The sequence below is a fragment of the Cottoperca gobio genome, chromosome 9 (genome assembly GCF_900634415.1).
Source record: "Cottoperca gobio chromosome 9, fCotGob3.1, whole genome shotgun sequence".
Taxonomy (NCBI): domain Eukaryota; kingdom Metazoa; phylum Chordata; class Actinopteri; order Perciformes; family Bovichtidae; genus Cottoperca; species Cottoperca gobio.
The window spans coordinates 26123950-26141136 of NC_041363.1; positions in this window are offsets into that span (position 1 = coordinate 26123950).

Here is a 17187-nt window from a genome sequence, read left to right on the forward strand (position 1 = left end):
GAATACAATCTAAATGATAGTATGAAAGAAACACAATTTAATAAATTACTTTTTAATTTCAAAGCTGACAACAACAGCACGACAGAGTATTAATCTGGACTCATATTCTGTAAACTGGTTTACAAAAACATATTTTCGGTAAAACAAACTCCAGGAGACTGTAAAGCTCTGGGTTCTTGTGAAGGAGAACAAGAAGGAAAACATGAAGGAGAACAAGAACAAGAACAAGAACAAGAACGAGAACAAGAAGGAAAACATGAAGGAGAACAAGAAGGAGAACAAGGAGGAGAACATGAATGAGAACAAGAAGCAGAACCAGAAGGAGAACAAGAAGGAGAACATGAAGGAGAACAAGAAGGAGAACATGAAGGAGAACATGAAGGAGAACAAGAAGGAGAACAAGAAGGAGAACATGAAGGAGAACAAGAAGGAGAACAAGAAGGGGAACATGAAGGAAAATAAGAAGCAGAATAAGAAGGAGAAGGAGTGAATACTATTCAGTTCAGGAGTAAATCCTTCAACAGGAAAGTAATGAATCAATTTGTGATCACAGATTAAAAACCACAGAAATCACTCATTAAATTGAGACATGTTTAATGTTTCATATCAGAAAAATAAATCTGTGGAGATTCTTTGTTTAAACATTAACTCATTATTTATGACTCCTAATGTAATGCACAGTTATTCTTCCCCACACTGTTCAGATGTTACATAATACAGAAGGAAGAGTCTGAACATGTCTGAGCCTATTATCTCACCTGGTTTCAGCCACAACTGCAGTGGAAAATCACCTTAAATCACCTCATTCTCCTTCTTGTTCTCCTTCTTGTTCTCCTTCTTATTCTCCTTCTTGTTCTCCTTCTTATTCTCCTTATTGTTCTGCTTCTTATTCTCCTACTTGTTCTCCTTCTTATTCTCCTTCTTATTCTCCTTCTTGTTCTCCTTCTTATTCTCCTTCTTATTCTCCTTCTTATTCTCCTTCTTATTCTCCTTCTTGTTCTCCTTCTTATTCTCCTTCTTGTTCTCCTTCTTATTCTCCTTCTTGTTCTTGTTCTCCTTCTTATTCTCCTTCTTGTTCTCCTTCTTATTCTCCTTCTTATTCTCCTTTTTGTTCTGCTTCTTATTCTCCTTCTTGTTCTCCTTCTTGTTCTCCTTCTTGTTCTCCTTCTTGTTCTTCTTCTTATTCTCCTTCTTGTTCTCCTTCTTATTCTCCTTCTTGTTCTCCTTCTTATTCTCCTTCTTGTTCTCCTTCTTGTTCTCCTTCTTATTCTCCTTCTTGTTCTCCTTCTTATTCTCCTTGTTGTTCTCCTTCTTGCTCTCCTTCTTGTTCTCCTTCTTGTTCTCCTTCTTATTCTCCTTCTTGTTCTGCTTCTTATTCTCCTTCTTGTTCTCCTTCTTATTCTCCTTCTTGTTCTCCTTCTTGTTCTCCTTCTTATTCTCCTTCTTATTCTCCTTCTTATTCTCCTTCTTGTTCTCCTTCTTGTTCTCCTTCTTATTCTGCTTCTTGTTCTCCTTCTTATTCTCCTTCTTGTTCTCCTTCTTATTCTCCTTCTTGTTCTCCTTCTTATTCTCCTTCTTGTTCTCCTTCTTATTCTCCTTCTTGTTCTGCTTCTTATTCTCCTTCTTGTTCTCCTTCTTATTCTCCTTCTTGTTCTCCTTCTTGTTCTCCTTCTTATTCTCCTTCTTGTTCTACTTCTTATTCTCCTTCTTGTTCTCCTTCTTATTCTCCTTCTTGTTCTCCTTCTTATTCTCCTACTTGTTCTGCTTCTTATTCTCCTACTTGTTCTCCTTCTTATTCTCCTTCTTGTTCTCCTTCTTATTCTCCTTCTTGTTCTCCTTCTTATTCTCCTTGTTGTTCTCCTTCTTGCTCTCCTTCTTGTTCTCCTTCTTGTTCTCCTTCTTATTATCCTTCTTATTCTCCTTCTTGTTCTCCTTCTTATTCTCCTTCTTGTTCTCCTTCTTGTTCTCCTTCTTATTCTCCTTCTTGTTCTCCTTCTTATTCTCCTTCTTGTTCTCCTTCTTGTTCTCCTTCTTGTTCTCCTTCTTATTCTCCTTCTTGTTCTGCTTCTTATTCTCCTACTTGTTCTCCTTCTTATTCTCCTTCTTGCTCTCCTTCTTGTTCTCCTTCTTGTTCTGCTTCTCATTCTCCTACTTGTTCTCCTCCTTCTTAAGAAGGAGAACAAGAAGGAGAATAAGAAGGTAATAAGGTGATTTTCCACTGCAGTTGTGGCTGAAACCAGGTAAGATAATAGGCTCAGACATGTTCAGACTCTTCCTTCTGTATTATGTAACATCTGAACAGTGTGGGGAAGAATAACTACGCATTACATTAGGAGTCATAAATAATGAGTTCATGTTTAAACAAAGAATCTCCACAGATTTATTTTTCTGATATGAAACATTAAACATGTCTCAATTTAATGAGTGATTTCTGTGGTTTTTAATCTGTGATCACAAATTGATTCATTACTTTCCTGTTGAAGGATTTACTCCTGAACTGAATGGTATCACACACTCACTGCGGAAGGCCGACTTTTCTCTTTGAAATGCACAAACTGCTGACCTGCACTTTTCCATCGGTGGGAGGAACTTGAAGAAGAATCTTTTGGCTTAGAAAAAAAAGGATGTAGATTATATTTATTCTGGTTTACCTCCTTTGAGCAACTTCCAGGAACGAGCTGTAATACAAATATTACTGCAGACCTCAGGCTCAACTCCTCCAAAATGTTAACTAAAAATTAAAAATTAAAAATAGATATGAAATATGTGAAATAAAGTAATATATATTTGTGGAAGACAGGTGCACAGTAATTGCAAAATAAAACAACTGACTATAATGTAAATGTATATGTTTAATGAGAAGTAATATATATGAACACTGTACAGTGCGGAGATATAAACAGGTAGTATATAAAGGTAAAGTGACAAATTAAGTAACAAATAGAGATTTAATGCATTCAGATAATAGAACGGAGTCTTAAATGGTTTATTTAACTGAAAATATAAACTATAAACTATAAATACAGATGTGGAAATAGAGTTGTGTCAGGACGCATTACAGTTTTTTACGATTGCTAAAACACATTTCTTGAAACCTTCCCCCATTTTCTCAAAACTTTAAACACAAAACTCAAGCTACATTCACAAAACCACAGACTCCTCTGGCACAAATCAAACAATGCTTTCAGATCATACACTTTTCCAGTCAAAATAGAAACACCTACATAACAACAATTAAAACATTGCATCCAGTGCATGTAGTTTGATTTAGTTTTGTTGTAAATGAACACATTTTTGCGAAACTAAACAAAAGTACAATTATCCCACATTACAGGTAAATGTAAAGCACATTACAGGTAAATGTAAAGCACATTACAGGTAAATGTAAAGCACATTACAGGTAAATGTAAAGCACATTACAGGTAAATGTAAAGCACATTACAGGTAAATGTAAAGCACATTACAGGTAAATGAAAAGCACATTACAGGTAAATGAAAAGCACATTAAAGGTGAATATAAAGCACATTACAGGTAAATGTAAAGCACATTACAGGTAAATGAAAAGTACATTACAGGTAAATGTAAAGCACATTAAAGGTGAATGTAAAGCACATTACAGGTAAATGTAAAGCACATTACAGGTAAATGAAAAGCACATTACAGGTAAATGTAAAGCACATTACAGGTAAATGAAAAGCACATTACAGGTAAATGTAAAGCACATTACAGGTAAATGTAAAGCACATTACAGGTAAATGTAAAGCACATTACAGGTAAATGAAAAGCACATTATAGGTAAATGTAAAGCACATTACAGGTGAATATAAAGCACATTACAGGTAAATGAAAAGCACATTACAGGTAAATGTAAAGCACATTACAGGTAAATGTAAAGCACATTAAAGGTGAATATAAAGCACATTACAGGTAAATGAAAAGCACATTACAGGTAAATGTAAAGCACATTACAGGTAAATGTAAAGCACATTACAGGTAAATGTAAAGCACATTACAGGTAAATGTAAAGCACATTACAGGTAAATGTAAAGCACATTACAGGTAAATGTAAAGCACATTACAGGTAAATGTAAAGCACATTACAAAACCAAGTGCAAAAAACATCAACGTACGATGCATTCTGCCTCAGCAGCATCTCGCCTGTGTGCTGGTCCGGCCAGAGGACTTCATCTACATCACACGCAGTGTTTTCTCTTGCTAAGCAACAGTGGAAAATGCCATTACCTGTAGGAAGTTGAGCCTGGTGTAGGGGTTCCGGTCACAGACCCTCCAGCGCCACGTAGAAAAAAACTCCTCTATTGGGTTGAGGAACGGGCTGCATGATGGAAGGCAAACATTTATGAAGTGCTGGTTGATGTTGAACCATTCATGTATGCGGACTGCACGGTGAAAGCTGACATTGTCCCAAACTACAACATAAACAGGATGCCCAGTCTGATGAGGAACCTGCTGCTCACGATCAATCAGAAAATCCCGAAGACCACCAGATATGTGAGAAGATGCTCGGTGTTGTAAGGCCCCAGGGTTGCATGATAGTGGAGAACCCCCAATTACTTATTGCCGCACAAAGCGTGACATTGCCACCTACACTGGCCAAGGACTTCCACAATGGCCCGTTGGCCAATTATGTTCCTGCGTCTCCTTCTCATCTTCATCAGGTTGAACCCTGCTTCATCTACAAAAATGTATTCATGGGCCCTTTCCATAGAATCAAATTCAAACAATCTCTAACTGTACCTGTTTTCTTCTCTGAATGCTCTTACGATGGTGGCCACAGAGAACCTACTCTTTGTCCTGCTTCCCTCATCGTCAAGCCATGAACAAGAACATGGTCTGTGACCGTTGCCCGGATTGCATTCTGAAATGATGGTTCTGGTTCTTCCTCGGCCTTGATATCTTCCTCTTGGCCCATCACCTCTTACTCGTACTCTTCCTCCTCCTCCTCTTCCACCTCTTCTTCCACCTCTTCCACCTCTTCCTCCTCTTCCTCTCAAAATGTTTTAATCCATTGTCGGTATTCACATGTGCACTCTGAACTTGCTTATATAGTGTGTTAAATCGGTTGATCACATCATTAGAAACAAGTCTGTACAGTTTTGAGTCGTTGTGTTTAAACGATATCAACTGTGTTGTAGTTCAACCTTCGCTGCCTGTGTTTGGCATTTTGCAACACATGTGCATCACAGTGGGAATTGTGTTTTATAGTAAAGGAGAATGTGTTTAGAGTTTTGAAAATAGTGTCTAACTACTTGAACTTGTTTAGGGTTTTGCTAAAAGAGTGGTTGATTCAACAAATGGGTTTAGACAGCTGATGATTTGGTTCAGAGAATGGGCTTTAGTGTTTTAGCAATTGTAAAAAAACTGTAACAACAAAACAGCTTCCAGTTGTCACATCTGCAGGACTTCTGCTTGACTTCTAAGTTTAGAACATTTTCACAGAGAGCCAACATAGTTTCCACATAACTGTCATAGCTGTTGTGTTACCTGCCAAACTGTACATGAGGTTCACATGGCAACATTCTCATCAACATCAACAGGTCTTCCCCAGAAGCCCTGCGGCGATGGTTGACCTCAGTCAGCAGCATGACCTCATCGCAACACCTCTATGTGTGAGGCAAATGAGATGAGTTGCGAGACATTGTTCATTAGAAAAACACTTGTAATGTTGCAGTGAATTGTTACTCATCAGTGGATGTAACCTAAAGCTGCAGCAGCTCCACAATGACGATCGTGTGACTCAGCACCCATCATAATTCAAAAATTAAAGAAATTAAAGTGAGTGTGCAGAAATCTCTCTGAACCGATGCTTACATCCCAAATATCCTTTGTATCTGTGTATTAGCTTTGTTTTAGATTCAGTAGTAACAGTAGGCTATACCTCCATTATTCGGACACCATGTCTCCATAACTTCACTATGAAGCATTTTGCAAACAGTAATATTCCAAATAGCAGAAAACCATTTAGTCTTAAAGAATTTGGAAAAATGTTGCATAAGTATATAAGTATTGTATAATTTTGAAAACAAGACTTGTTTGATACCTTTTAGTTGGTAAGTAGTTTTATAGTGCTTTCTCCCCAAATTCTAAAAATGGAATTAAAGCTTGCAGATGTCATGATTATGATCCAATGCAGTCTGCAGAAATCTATTATCACTATCATGATGTACTGATGGAAATGCCCATACATATGGAAAAGAGTCAAAAACATTCAGTAAACTTCAGTGAAAAGGCTGGAAACAGGAACTTCTTTTAGACCGTTTTTTTATTTAAATTATTAATCAATAAATAGCAAATATAATAAATAACAACTTCAGACATTTAGACAAGAGTGTCAGTTTCAGCTCGTTGGCCTACAGTAGTGACAGTTTTTCCATGCCGATGTAAAACATCCAGTTAGAGTGCAGTTAAGTCTGTGTGCACATCACACACATATGTTCAAGTTTTGTTTAGTTCAAGTTTCAGGTTTTTGTAAGTGTTCACAGTTCATTCTTTCTTTCAAGTGTTTCTTTCCAGACTATGTCCTCCTCCGCTCTCAGGGGGACTGCTGCAGAGAGAAGCCGACATATGGAGCTCTCTGTCCGGCTGCACAGCGCGGTGCGCACCGCTGTTCTCCAGCCGCTGCTCAGGATCAACTCCATCACGGTTTCATTTCCAGAAGCGCATACTCTGGTGGTTTACAGGTAACCCAGTCCCGGGAACTTTAGTTGTCGCTGCCCAGTCTGTGGTACACCAGCAGAGCCACCACGTAACTCTTCTCAGCGCTCTGCTCGAACCGGCTGCTCTCCTTCTCCTGGCCGGGCTTGGGGCAGGTGTTGGGGATGATCTGTTCGCTGAATGGGCTGTTGTCCTCACAGCTGGTCGGTGTGGAGGACATGAGCTTTGAGCTGGCACTGAGCTCTGAGAGCTGTCGGGCCTCCTCCTCGGCACACTTGAAGGGGAAACCCTGGTAGTCGCTCACCGAGCTGTCTGCACTGTCCAGCGGCGTCTCTGCGCAGGGCTCCTCGGTGTAGATCTGCCACAACACCACCAGGCACAGGATGACCAGCCAGCGCTTGGCCTGATTCTTCTCCGGTGGTGGAAGGTGCATGCGTACCTTAGCAGGGTACATTACCCGGGTGCAGCGCTTCTTCGGCCGGATTGGCACGTAAGAGCGCACGGCGGTAGCCTGAGCTGGTATCCGCTCGAAGGTGAAGACCTCGGGCTCCGTGCTGCGGGTCGCCATCCTGGAGTAGCCATAGCTCTCCTGCTGTACAGTCAGAGTCATGCTGTTTGATCGTGAGTACATTTTCTTTGAGTTTTGTGTCGTTTTCTCTGTGTTTCTCTCTCGGAGCTTTCAGGAAGTTAGGATATGTCTCACTCCGCGCAGAGCTCACACTTTATATGTTCATGTTCAGGTTGTGTTTTTAGAAACGCCCATGCACAGCAGGCCACTCCCTAAAGTTATTGCTCAAGTGGGAAAATATTTGCTTAATATTGTAGTTTGTGGACGCGGCGCTGATTCCGGGGATCAGGTTGCGGTGGAGATGAGTCATCAGGGTTTGGTGAAATAATTACACGAAACTATGTCGGAACACATCAAATAAAGGTGATTTATGTACAATAGCCTATTTCTATTTCAGCTAGAAAGCATTATGCCTAATATAATTCACCTTAGTAAAAATATGTGATTTAATCATGACAATATAAAAGCCTACATGTGGCAATAGATCATAAAGTACTATAACCTTTTTGGTTGTACGTTGTTGCACATGGTTGAATGACTATCACCTTCACATGATATTCACATGATATTCAGAAGTCTTTGAGAGGAGCTGCCAGCTTTCAGTTGAGTGTAAACACACACAACAGTCACATGTGAGGGTCACTCTGCTGGAAACTTCCCTCTAATGGTCCAGGAGGTGTTTTATTTAACTGATAACCAGTTTGAACATGAAGTAAAACCTGAAAAATAAACATTGATTCATTAATGTCTCTCTGAATAACTCTCTGGTTTATGTTGACCCGCATGTGTCTGATATGTCATGTCATTTAAAAATACACTTTGAGCAGTGTAATGTGGGGATTCCATGTTGAGTTTCATGCCAGTGTGAAAAGAGTCTGCTTTGATTCATATTGATACAAAATGAAATACTATCTTTTCGGCATTATATGTATTATTATAATAATAATAATAATAATAATAATAATAATAATAATAATAATAATAATAATAATAATAATAATAATATGGACCATGTTCAGTCAAACAGGGCAGTAAACCTTCCAAATACCCCAAACATGAATATGAATTCATATTTGGTTTAGTGTGCAGAAAAATAAATCACCAGTTTGTGCGTGCAACATAAAACTATAAACAAAAACATGTTGATTTAGAATGAAGTTGTCTTCATTGTGTGCCTACAAGACACCATCAGTTCTTATAAGCCAGAAACAAAAGTTCCGCGTTTACATGTTCAAACAATATGACATGTTAGATTGCAGCTTAAATTAACTTTTACAATCAAATCTTCAGAACTTCATCTTCTAAAACAAAATGAATGAATCACAGAAGAAAACAAATATAAACAAACTATATAATGCTGCAGGAATCAGAATATATACTAGTAAAATAATCCAGCTGGCCTACTTTTCCAGGCATTTGAGAAAAAGTAAGCCAACCTAAAGACATTAGAAGATTAAATATTTAAAATAAGAAGTATTGCTGTTCTTTATAAAATCCCTGACCTTCGAACAACTTGAACTGATTCTAAAAATAACTGTTGTTGCCTGAAAATGTACATTCAAGGGAGTTGTGGTGGTTTTCCATCCTGTAGTCTTTGTCACCCAGAGCTGAGCGCTCACTCAGGATGATGAAATCACAGGATGTTACAGTAACTTGTGACAAAGAGAAATACACTATTTGTTCATGTAAAATGTGTGTGTGTGTGTGTGTGTGTGTGTGTGTGTGTGTGTGTGTGTGTGTGTGTGTGTGTGTGTGTGTGTGTGTGTATAGATAGCTAGACAGACAGACAGACAGACAGACAGACAGATAGATAGATAGATAGATACTTGTGTGTGACTTTGATGCTGATGGAAAGTTAAATCATTATAATTCTCGGGCAGGTTCTGGAGTTATAGGAAGCGTCTTTTGATCAGATTTCTAAACAGATTTAAGGACGTTGTTGAGGATACAATGACATCATTGGGAAGTGTACACCACACTGAATCCAAAAAAAAAAATGACATAACGTGACTGTGTGTTCACTGTGACTGAGTTATGAGTCTGAGAAGGAGAATAATTTTTCCAAGTAAATTGCAGAAGTTGTGCGTTAAGGGTTTTACATCACATTACAGTTTGTACTCTGGTCTAAAGTATCACTATACAGTGATATCTGGAGGATTATGTAAACATCCATGTGAAACCCTAATGGAATTTAACAGGTCCCCAGAATTATTTCAATCCTTTCACTGTTTCAGTACAATTAGGCACATCACCAGTTTCATTGTACTGTATCTGTGGTCACAGCGCTGCTACGTCAGGTGACACATTGCTCTTCCATAGAAATAAGAAATTTGATGAGTAGGTTGTTCACAAGAAAAGAAGGATGATTGAAGAAGGAAGAATACCAGTTTGTTGATGGAAGGAATCACAAGCTGGTGTTTCCTCTTTGATCAAATCTTTGGTCTCTCTCTGCTTAGCCTGCGGGGTTTATGCAGCACTTATGTTAGAGCGTTGTTATGTTACCTGGGCAGCTTTGATCACAGGGCGGCTCAAGCTCTGGATGAGTATTATCACATTTATTTAAAGCTACTATGTGCAGATCTTTTATATGACTATATCACCTTACAAATTACCACTGATAAAGGACAACATGAAATAGCAGGGCATGTCTTGCATTCAACATTTCACGTAAGTAAAAGTATTAACAGCTAAATGTACTTAAAGTATGAAAGTACAAGTACATGTTGGCAGAGTAACCCTTTCTGAGAGATGATATCATTAAATCATTATGGGAATATTAGTACTGATGCTTTAACATTTAAGGACATTTAAACTACTTTATGAGAGTTTAGTCTATACCACAGCATCATATGTTATAAACTGATCATATGTTTCATTTGTAAAATCTTAATCTGTAAAGTAACTAAAGTCTGTCAGACCAAAACCTAGTGGAGTAAAAGTACAATATTTCCCTCTGAGATGTAGTGGAGTAGAAGTATGAAATATCATAAAATTGAAATATTTATATTTCAGCATTGTACTTAAGTACAGTACTTGAGTAAATGTACTTATTACTTTCCACCACCGTCCTTTATATTAAATTACAACTCCAGTATATTGCAATTTGGTGTGTTCCCATAGCTGTGACTCTGTGGGTCGTGCTAACTTTGCACTGACCCGCTCTGTTGTAGAGATTTGGGGTAAAGAACATTTCCACACGTGTGTGCTGTTGGAGCCTCCTATCCAAACAGACATCATTCAAGCCTTTCACTTCTCTGACTCAAAGTCACTGACAGATCGTAGCCGTCTGGAATAGCCATTATGACAAACTGCAGAGGGATCTCGCCAAAATATATGTTATTTTTTCGAGGTCTCATTTCCCTGAATCTCTGCACCGGCGGTAGTGAGTGTAAAGTTAGCTCCACCCGTAGAGTCACAATGGCCACATTTATCATTTATGGGGGGAAAAAATATAACCTCTTACCCAGCAGCTTTGTGACTAAACTAAACCACACATTGGACCACATCTACCAGCAGGTTATACTGTGTATTTAACGTGCTGAGTGTTCTGATCCAGCAGATACTAACTCTGGTTGATGAACCTTTTACCTGCTGCTCTCCACTGAGGAAGGTCACCGTTAGAAAGGTGTCATTTTCTATCTAAAAGGATGATGACTGTGCGAAGCCAATGTTCAAAATGTCCCTTTACAGCTTTTCTTTGAAAGGTACAATACATCCTTCTGAATATCCAGCTTTTTCTTCTGTGTTTTGTTGCAGTGAGAGCTAATCACAGTGAAACTCAGGCCAAGTGAGATTCAGAGGAGGATGAAGGCAAAGCAAGTTTATTTACTACACAGCACATTTCAAAAACAAAATGAATACAAAGTGCTTTACATAAAGCATTATACAGTAGATTCAAAGGATTTAAGAAGCACTGAGGTAGAAGAATAGAACATCTTTAAATGACCTCGGGAAAGGCAGTGGCAAACAAGCAGTTTGTTGAGCATTACAGATGCATTTCATGCTCCGTGTCGCAGTGTTCCTGTCATGTTCTCTATCACTTCCAGTCCCAACAAACACCGCTGAAGTGAAACTTGTTGCATTCACAACCTGCATGTTTTAAATACCTCTAACTTATTTCTGTTTCTTTTGTTCCACGTGAGCTTCTGCAGAAAGAATCAGAAGCATCTGAAGCTGCTACACACACACACACACACACACACACACACACACACACACACACACACACACACACACCCTGGGAACCTTTTCTGAGTGCCTGGGCGGCCGGGGGAGAACGCTGGAAAATGTGTCACAAATATTTTTCTTTCAGCAGCGTGAGAGATTCCTGACTCTGTAGATTCATCTATGCACGTACACGAGCCCACACACACTCACACACTCACACACAGTCTACTGTACCAGTGTTTCTAAATATGGCAGGCCGTGAGGCGGGCCATTGTCAGCAACGGTAAAAGTGACTGAAATGTGAGATGATACATAAATGACTTGGGTCCAACCCATTGCCCCAGATACCCAGTGTTCTGTTTATTGGGGTTCATCTAGAATGGCAGATTACATATCGAGGCAGAAATACAGATTATGTCTCAGAACACTGAACACTCCGTCAGTCAGAGAGAATCCTGACAAGCTGGGAATGAAATCATAGCATTCAGGAAACATGTCTCCGTCAGAATACCTTAAAATAATGAGTCAAAGTTTCATGACTATTCCACCGACTTTTAATTTTGGGAAGTTGGGCTCATCACACCTGCCAAATGTAAACGTGTGTTCCCTCATGGGCTCAACGAGGAGTTAGATCCGTCTTCTTTCATCCAAACCACGCTTATTGTGCTTATTATTCACGTCCTCTTCTTTGGAATTCCAGCGTGAAAATGATGTGGGCGGGAAACATCAAGAGTAAAATGTGTTGCAATCGAGAGAAGCTGCAAGTTCAAGCTTGTGCCTGTATTTGTGCACATATTTAGCATTCTAGAAGCTCTTGTTAAGTTCTCCCATCCTTTCTTCTTCTTTGTGACCAATGGAATAGCACCGCAGTCAAATTCTATAAAAATATAACTTGCTGAGTTTTGACTATTGCATAAAGTTCTCTGCCAAAAGTGAAATAACGACGTACAGAAAATAACAAAGATGCAATGCTAAATGTGTTTTTTCAATGGATCAACTGGTCACACATGGACACATATCTCCAATACTTCCACTCTTTGTGTCTTTGCAAACATAAACACTTATTACTACACATACTGTACGTTCTGGTTTGTCTGTTCTGTATCTGATGTGTTCATCTGTGCGTTTAGTTGTTCCAAACAGAATTTAAAAGTGTTGTTCTGACCTGTCAGATAAATTCATAATTAAATAGATAAATAAAGATTATTAAAGGTAAGGCACAGCCCTGAACAATGTCAAGAATGTGTGTTACTGAAATAACTCGATGATCTGATGTTTGATCGATGATGCAGTGTTTTATATTCACAACCCTGATCCCCACAACGCTCAGTGTTTAGTGCTGTGTTACAGTCTGCTCTGATGTCCCAGCAGGATAACACACACATCCGTTATGTCCCTCATTTCAGTCCAGATGTCCTGACACTCTCTACTATCAATTGCAATAATAAAAACAAAGAAACATATAGATAATCTTAAACATTAATCTTAATTTTTTTTAAACTGTTTTAAATTATTTGATCCTTTCTGCATTTCCTTCAGAGTCATTATTTATTCCATCATGAAGTCCACTGGATTAGTTTAGTTTAAAAAAAGAAAACAACAACCAAAAAATCATATAAGTGCACACTCAGCTCCAAAGTTTACAAAGTTGTCAGTTGAGTTTTGTTTTTGTATTTTAAATCTGGTGTTGACGTGGTTCAAGTGAACGCAGACGTTTTGTTTTATTAGTCTACAACATGTGCACACAGGTTTGACAGCAGAGAGTGAGAGTGCTCATCCGTGCAGACAACAGCCAGTGAAACCATTCGTGTCTGATAAATAATAATAAATGAGTCTCAGGAATCAGACAGCTTCAAGGAACTGCTTCATGAAAACATGAAGATCACAGATCTTTTAAAGTGTTTTAACATTTCATTTCCTACACAGACAGTGGGGTGACCTCACTCCCCCGTCTGCTGTCTGGTATTCAAACTTCCACAAAGTTTACGCTCTGATGCAACTCCGTCGGCTCTTTTCCACTTTTACTGTAAAAGATTAAATAACTTCCAGCAGAATGAGTTTACGCTGAGTCATGTTTATAATGCTGACCACATGGAGTCTTGGTCATGGTGTTTACTTTCTCTCCCTGTGTTTTCTTTTTACTGTAACTGTTTCTGATCCTTTAGACCGTTGAGGAGTCATAGAGGATTTTAGTCAGCACACCCACACGCACACACACACACACACACACACACACACACACACACACACACACACACACACACACACACACCCACACACTGTGTGTCAAGAACTCTTTTGTCCCCCTGGCCATAAGACATCAAGGTCAATGTTGCAGTGTATTTTTGTATTTATAATTTACAGCCTTTATCACTTATTTTTATTTGTATATGTCTTTTAAGCTACTGGATGCCTAAAGTTCCCTCGGGATTTATAAAGTATCTATCTATCTATTTACTCACACACACACACACACACACACACACACACACACACACACACACACACACACACACACACACACACACACACACACACACACACACACACACACTGTGTGTCAAGAACTGTGTGTCAAGAATTGACTGGTCGCTTTCACACGGCTGTCAGGTCGTTATGGCGACCATGTGATGTGGGTCACTGGTAATTCTGATCAAAGACACTTTCTATTGGCCGTGCCGGCTCGTCGATGGCTTCTCTCCATGTGAACAGGCCTACGTGCAGATCAGGGCCGTGTACTGCAGCTCAGCCCACACAAAGGCCCCCCCAAAACGAACTCTTTCTGGATGGTTTGTTGCTGTGATTCGTAATGTTTGTGTCCATACATGTTGTTGTTGACAGAGGGGGGAGAGGGGAGAAATTAACTTTTGACGTAAGAAAAGTTTCTCCATTTTGTAATTAAAGAAAGGTTGGTACAGAAAAGGTTTGAAATATAACATTATTTGTTTATACTTTCTTCTTAAACCAAGACCACAACATTTGACAAAACAATCCCAACTACCAGCTTCTTCTAGAGCTTTCAGCTGCTACCTCAGCCCATGGATCTGTTGATGTGCAAGCTCGGTAGGTCTTACTGATGAAGACCACGTGGTGCGTTTGAAAATGAACTTGACAACATTATTCATGATTGTTGGGGTTAGGAGTCAAAAACAAGAAGCCCAATGTTTGTCCAGGAATAGAAAAGTCTAATGATTTCCTTATTCCTCCCTGTTTGCGGGGCTGCATCGTTCCATCAAATTAAACTTGTCTTGTGCACAATTTAGGAGACGTTTCTCAAAATGTCTGGTATCTTTGGAAACTTTCGGATGTCCAATAGAATTTAAAATACTGTTCCGTGTGCTTGAACAAAGTATGGCTGCACAGTTCACATTTGTGAGGATGAAGTTTAAAATGTACTTTTCTGATGAAAGATATATTGCAAAAATAAATGTAGAAATCTTGGATAACCCCGTCTAAATATAAAGTAACCCCACAATGTAGACACGTAAGATTTTAAAATGAGTTTGTGGATAAACTGTAAAAATGTAAACCTACATTCGATTGAATTGAATTTAAGTTTCCATTAGACTTGTAATGAAACTGTAATTATACACACATCACATTCACAGTAGGGTGCATGGCTGCTGGGAAAAAGACATCTATTGCGGAGTCTGCACACTGAGTCCAAACCACACTGACTCTTTATTGTTTCAATGGAGCTTTCACAAACTTACAGTCGAGACCTTTAAAACAAAACCTCCATTAAAACCGTCCCTGTGTTTAATGTGACTGAGAGCTTTTGTCCATTATCGTGTTAAATCTGGACAGCACATGGTTCTGGCCTCTTGCCTCCTCTTTGGCTCCAGAGCAGAAATTTTCCATCTTGATCTGATTGGACCAGCAGGTCTGAGAGGGGGAGAAGCCGGGGGCTGTGTCTGTTTGGGTAGAGCTGAAAACAGCCGCTGAACCGTCTACAAACGTGTTGCTTTTCACAGCTAACCCCGACCTCTGCAAACTAAACAGATGACTTCCTGCCTCTGAGTCTGCCTCTAGACGTCAGCAGCACCCGGCCTGATGTCCAACAGCTCACCTCAGATAGGGAAACACACACGGGAGATATCAAGTCATGCTGCTGCTGTGTCACTGCTTTGCTTTCTCTCACTTCCTGTAAAGCGGACACAAACCCACAGCCGGAAAATCCCAAAGGTCTCTGAGTTCACGGAGAACAGGCACTGACTGATCATCTGCTCTGACAAAAACCTACGAGTCGATGGGACGGGACAGAGGGTTCAGGGGGAAATACTATCACGACAAACCAGGAAACAAAAGAGATGTTTTCACTCTGTGAAGTTAGTGTCATTCATCTTACAGGAACACTGGCAATCAGAACATGCATTTTTTTGTACAAAGTAGGTAATTAGTTTCCAGATGGTGACGCCCAACAAAAGCAGGACCAGGCAGTTGGATTATCTTCAGTCAGGACACAAATAACCTGCAGATGTTCTTATAGTTAGAAACTCGTTTGACCTGATTATTCTGTCTCCTGTTAGTGTCTAAAAGTCACCACAAAAAGTTTTCAATTGTATATAAAAGAGTTTTAGCTTCTTAACTACAGATATGCAGTACTTGCTGCAAACCACTGTAGCTGTAGAGTTCATAAAAATAAAAATAACTTATTATATATTATTTTGACCAAATCAGAGTTGGTGATTTTTGGAACAGTGGAAAGACAACAAAGACAGTTTTGATGAATTTATTTCTGTCTTAGTTTGAATGAAGTGTTTTTAACAGTGATGATGATCAGCAATGTAAAATGACTGTTTCTGTCCATGTAGTCTGGTGGCTTTGAGGAGAGCATATTATTTGTATGATTTGTACATTAAATTATAATCAATGTCCAAATCCATGTTCATTTTAATACTTATTGTCAATATAGTCTTGCTGTTTTGAAGCTGTTAATATTGCTTTAAGGAATACAAAATCAAGATTCCTACTAGAAATTGTTCTCAATGACGCAGCACTGCGTTCCACTGTGTGTTCTCCGAATGCTAGGAGGGAGTCCTGCCTAGCCTCTGTAGGACCCCACTTGAAAGGGCCCATTACCAAGGAGGCATCCTTGACTTTGAGAAGCACCCACTGACTCCAGAGGAGTGGAGGCTGTTACAGCAGCACAGTAATGTGCACGGTTGTGGAAGACATGTGGATGTAATATGCAGTAATCTGTGAGCAGACTCTCTTGCTCGAGTTGTGTAAACTATCACAATGGAAATCTGCACTAATGCAACTTTATTGACTTTCCAGGCTTTTCAAATCAATCTTCCCTGCAGTACTTCACAACAATAATCCGTCTAGTCTAACATATAGTGTAGCGTGGAGATGAAGGGTCCAAAGAGTCAACAGTGTCCGTTAGATGTCACTTAAACTTTAACCACACCTTAACTGGGATTCATCGTCAGTGATACCGACACATCAAACATTAGTGAATACACGGGTGGCTCTGCTTATGTTAGTGTTACACAACATCTGAAGAACATTTACACACATTGAGAAAAAACACTCATATAAATCTATTTGTTAATGCAAACAGGATGCAGCTGAAGAGGTGGCAGGGGTTACATCTATTAAAGTAGGCGGAGGTGGGGCAGATAGAACAAGCGCCAAATTGTTTACATGGACATTTACATTGTTTAAGGTGAGTTTGATGCATGCGTGTGAGGCTCCAGTGTTTGTCTGTGGAGACACTGTAGGAATAAATGTTAAAAACAGGGGCACTGAGCATTTATCAGGATTTTGCAGAAAA